This window comes from Oryx dammah, unplaced genomic scaffold, assembly GCF_014754425.2.
Source record: "Oryx dammah isolate SB20612 unplaced genomic scaffold, SCBI_Odam_1.1 HiC_scaffold_24, whole genome shotgun sequence".
NCBI classification, from domain to species: Eukaryota; Metazoa; Chordata; class Mammalia; order Artiodactyla; family Bovidae; genus Oryx; species Oryx dammah.
In genome coordinates, this window is record NW_024070208.1 from 14,504,684 (window position 1) to 14,510,630 (window position 5,947).

Consider the following 5,947-nt stretch of genomic DNA (forward strand, 5'->3'; position numbering starts at 1 on the left):
TAGGCAAAACACTCTCTGACATAAACCACAGCAGGATCCTCTACGATCCACCTCCCAGAATTCTGGAAATAAAAGCAAAAATAAACAAATGGGATCTAATTAAAATTAAAAGCTTCTGCACAACAAAGGAAAACATAAGCAAACTGAAAAGACAGCCTTCCGAATGGGAGAAAATAATAGCAAATGAAGCAACTGACAAACAGCTAATCTCAAAAATATACAAGCAACTCCTGCAGCTCAATTCCAGAAAAATAAACGACCCAATCGAAAAATGGGCCAAAGAACTAAATAGACATTTCTCCAAAGAAGACATACGGATGGCTAACAAACACATGAAAAGATGCTCAACATCATTCATTATTAGAGAAATGCAAATCAAAACCACAATGAGGTACCACTTCACACCAGTCAGAATGTCTGCGATCCAAAAATCTGCAAGCAATAAATGCTGGAGAGGGTGTGGAGAGAAGGGAACCCTCCTACACTGTTGGTGGGAATGCAAACTAGTACAGCCACTCTGGAGAACAGTGTGGAGATTCCTTAAAAAATTGCAAATAGAAATGCCTTATGACCCAGCAATCCCACTGTTGGGCATACACACAGAGGAAACCAGAATTGAAAGAAACACATGTACCCCAATGTTCATCGCAGCACTGTTTATAATAGCCAGGACATGGAAACAACCTAGATGTCCATCAGTAGATGAATGGATAAGAAAGCTGTGGTACATATACACAATGGAATATTACTCAGCCATTAAAAAGAATACATTTGAATCAGTTCTGATGAGATGGATGAAACTGGAGCCAATTATACAGAGTGAAGTGAGCCAGAAAGAAAAACACCAATACAGTATACTAACACATATATATGGAATTTAGGAAGATGGCAATGATGACCCTGTATGCAGGACAGCAAAAAAGACACAGATGTGTATAGCGGACTTTTGGACTCAGAGGGAGAGGGAGAGGGTGTGATGATTTGAGAGAATGGCATTGAAACATGTATAATAACATGTAAGAATCGAAATGCCAGTCTATGTCTGATGCAGGATATGACACGCTTGGGGCTGACGCGCGGGGATGACCCAGAGAGATGTTGTGGGGAGGGGGGTGGGAGGGGGGTTCATGTTTGGGAACGCATGTACACCTGTGGTGGATTCATGTCAATCTATGCCAAAACCAATACAGAATTGTAAAGTAAAAAATTAAAAATAAATAAATAAATTTAAAAAAAAAAAAAAAAGAATTTTCCACAGTTCGTTGTGATCCACACAATCAAAAGCTTTAGTATAGTCAATGGAACAGAAGTAGATGTTTTTCTGGAATTCTTTTGCTTTCTTTATGATCCAACAAATGTTGCAATTTGATCTCTGGTTCCTCTGTCTTTTCTAAGCCCAGCTTGTACATCTGGAAGTTCTCAGTTCATCTACTGCTGAAGCCTCGGCTTGAAGGATTTTAAGCATAACCTTATTAACATGTGAAGTGAGCACAATTCCCTTCTCCAGAGGATCCTCAACCAGGGGAGCTGGGTCTCCCGCATTGCAGGCAGATTCTTTATTTTCACCACCAGACACATCCACAACTGAGAGTTTCTACTTTGGCCCAGTCTCTTCATTCATTCTGGAGCTGTTAGTAACTGCCCTCTGCTCTTCCCCAGTAGCATACTGAACACCTTCTGACCTGGGAGGCTCATCTGCTAGTGTCATATCCTTTTGCCATCTCATAGAAAGGAAACTGGAGTGGTTTGCCATTCCTTTCTCCAGTGGACCACTTTTTATCAGAACTTTCCACTATGACCCATCTGTCTTGGGTGGACTTGCATGGTGGAAATTAGGTAGAAAGTGCTTTTTAATAGTGCTGGTGTGCTTCTCTACTGTAATTATTATTTAATTAACTTCCATGCACAATGCAACTTGATTTTATTGCCTCTCATAGTAAATACACAAGTTTTAAAAATTAGTTTCATTCATACCTTTTGCCAGTTGTCAAGTATGGTCTTGCCCTCCAGGACTTTACAGTCAAGTTGGGAAGAGATAATGTTTATACATGAAGCCACAATTGGGAAACAACATAAGACAGAGTATGGTATAAATGTCAAAATGTAGTTAAGATGAAGCATGTGATAGGGGTTCAGGAAAGGGGGAGATCAGTGAGGACTGGAGGCAGGGCTGGCAGCTTGTAGTTGGCAAATGCTGTCTATCAGTCTCTGGGTTCATTGCCTCTTGCTAATTTAGACTTCTTTCTTTATACTCATTTCTCCCCCATGGAAATACCTCTGAATTCTTAAAGCTCATAAACGACGACATTCTTGCTCCCAATATCCCCCTGCCCTCTTTCCCTTGGAGGCCACCTTTGGCATAACCTGAGTCTCCATAGATGTGCACTCCATTCTGCTCAGGGTTGCTCTGTTTCATCTTTTATCTTGGATGGCAAACTACAGTCCAGATGCTAAGTATGACCATAAACATTCTTGTTCACTCAGCTAACCCAGTGTGATCCCTGACCTTGAGTGATGGTGGTAACGCTTGCCAGGCAGGCAGCCAGCGGACCACTCTGCCTGACCCCAGTATTGCCTCAGAGGACAGCCCCTCCCTGCCAAGTGCTGGGAAATAAAGCAATAAAGCTTCACAAAGATCTGCCATGAGGAGACAATGAAAGTGAAGGGGTGGATGCCTAAGCATGACTGTGGAGCCTGACTGGCAGCAGTTGCTGGAGCCAAATTCATAGCCCTTGGAATAAGCTAGATGATCTATCAGAGCAGGAAGAAAAAAAAATAACTCCTAGAGCCCATTCAAGAAGACCTACCTCCTGGATGATCTAATTTAAAAATTGTTTTACATCGCTTAGGTCATTGAAACCGAAGCAAGTTTTTCTTTTTCCTTTTTTCTCCCTGTTAATTCTCACTGTGAGTTACCTGACCTATTTTGAGCAGGTTACCTGGCTGGGCTGAGTTGGCAAACAGATAAAGTCAGTGTGGGAGGGGCAAGCATGTACCTGTGCTGCCATTCACACCAAAACTAGAGGCTGCTGTCAGTAGAACAACTTTTTGGTCCTTTCATGACTTCAAATCACAAGTCTGAAGTATTAATGAAAGAGAAAACATCAAATCCATAGTGCTTAAGAGTGGAAGGATTCAAGGAATCTGTCCAGGACACACTCCTGACAGAGATGCAAAACTTTACCCCATTGGCCATCCCTCTCTGGGAATTGCCTCTCGGCCACCATCTCTACCCCACCTCCTTGGATAAGGGGGCTCCACTGGAAGACTTGGGTCTACAAGATTTCATTTTATTCCACCTCTCATATTCAAGGGCATGAAAACAAAATGCTTTAACAACAACAACAGAAATGACTGTTGCTCTTCCGTGTCAGGGAAAAGCTTCTCAAAGGAAAAGGCATCAGACTGCAGCTTTCTTTTCTTAAATGGTTTTAAAATTTTTTATTTATTTGGCTGTACCAGGTCTTGGTTATACCGCAAGGGATCTTCAATCTTCATAGTGGCATGTAAGACTTCAGCTGCGGCGTCTGAACACTTAGTTGTGGCATGTGGGATCTAGTTCCCTGACCAGGGATCGAACCCAGGCTCCCTGCAGTGCGAGTACAGAGTCTTAGCCACTGGACCACCGGGGGAGTCCCCAAGGTACGGCCTTGATCCATAAAAGTAACCTCAAGAATGACCTGGTTTGACTTACAGAGACTAGGACATAGAAGCACCAAACTTCTGCTTAATAAAATTACCAAAAATCTGAGTTTCCTCAGGGAAGCCAAGTGACACCATAGGGTCTTTAGTCTTCAAGAAAAGGCAGTGGTTCCTGGAGAGATAGCAGAAGGTAGCAGGCCTTGAGGTTCAACAAGGGTTGTGAAAAATTGCTTGGGGGCAAGAATAGCTACAGCATTTTGCAGAACAGTGGCCTTTTTATTTTCTGTTTTAAATAGTTTTTCATTTTCTTGTGATGCCTCCTATAACCTCCAACCACTCTGCAAGTCTATTACACACAATAGTTTTGATTGAGGGGTGCTTTGGGGATGAACAGAGATGTTGCCCAGTGTGAGGGGACAGAAGGATAGGTCAACAATTGCAGGAGCTGTGACTGGCCATTAAGAACAGGCTACAGTGGAGAGAAGGCTGAAGCATGGGCCATCCCAGCTCATGAATGGACATGATGTGACTCCTTTTCATTCAAAATACATTTGAAGAAGGTGAAACTGAGAGGAAGGTAAGAGGAAAGCTATTTCCTACAGGGGAAAGGGCTGTACTGGTGGGGGACATTGGGAAACTTTTTATATTAAAAAAAGAAACACACATTTCTCTGGTTTGGATGACAACCTCCTACACACACACACACACACTCACACACACACACTCACACACACACACTCACACATACACATACAATTAATCATTTCTATTTCTTGGTTTCCTTAAACTTTTATTTATCTTCTATTATAGAAGCTATCCCATTATACTATATTATTTCTGGTATCCTTGTATCTGTTTTTTTACTTGTGAACTTTTTCTTTGTATCTTTGACCTGTGCTGGGCTTGTGTTACGAAGTATTTGCTGAATGAATATTTGAATAACTGACTACTACACGTATTAGTTAACAGGATGGAAGCCTGAGTCACTCAGCAAAATCAAGTCTCATTTATCATCAAGTTTTGTTCTTACCTTTCTGCTCATCTCTGAGGTATGTAGATGAACCCTGGACTTCAGGAAGCATGAATTTTGTGATGACCCACACTGGAATCCACACTACTCCTCCATGTCCTGTGGCTTCTGGCTGAGGAGGAGGTGTGGACAGGTTGGTGTGGGCATGTCACTGTCACTGGGCCTGGCAGAGCTGGCTCAGCGGCATTGCCCGATATATAGGGGTCAGCCTCTCTCCAAGGGCAGCAATGGCCTGTGAGTAAGAAGAGTGGGCATTTGAGTGGGCATGGCATTTGAGTCATCTGGCAAGTGCCTGAAGGCTCTCATCCCACAGCTTCCCCACTGAGCTTTCCATTTCCTGTCATAGTACCCAAAATTCTGTCATCATTAGCTATTCATACTTTTGAGTATTTCGGATTCCAATTATTGAGTGCTTTCTTTACTTGGTATCTGTGTAGGATTCTGCAATATGGGGCAGGGGGATAGGTAAAGAAGACAGAAAAAGAAATGGGAAGGAGATATAGAAAGACTTGGTGTCTCTTCTAGTGGTCCCAGTGCAGGGCGATACTTTCCAGAATATTCTTAGCTCTTCCAAAGTTAAACAGACAACACTGAAAAGCCCAGCAGGTCAGGACTTAAAACACATCTTAAAAAAAAATATATATATATATATATATATATATATATTTGGCTGCACCAAGTCTGAATTGCAGAGCGTGTGACCCTCAGTCTTTGTTGAGGCACGTGGGATTTTTCAGCTGTGGCATGTGGACTCTTAGTTGCAGCATGTGGGATCTTGTTCCCTGACCAGGAGCCAAACCCAGGCCCCCTGCATTGGGGGCTCGGAGTCTTAGTTACTGGACCACAAGGGAAGTCCCTCACAACACATATTCTTCAATACATACTTTCTCTCTCAAACACACAGCACCTGGAAACTCAAGTACTGAAGAAATAAGAGAGGGCTTCCCTGGTGGCTCAGTGGTAAAGAATCTGCCTGCCAATGCAGGAGACATGGGTTTGATCCCTAGGCTTAGAAGATGCCACATGCTGAGGAGCAGCTAAGCCCACACACCACAATGACTAAGCATGTGCTATAGGGCCCAGGAGCTGCAACTACTCCTGGAGCACCCTAGAGCCTGTGTTCTGCAACAAGAGAAGCCGCCACAATGAGAAGCCTGCGCACCACAGAGAAGAGTAGCCCCTGCTCACCACAGAAAGAAAAGCCAGAATGCAACATCAAAGACCCAGCACAGCCAAAAATAAATAACAAACTTATATATATATGTGTGTGTATGT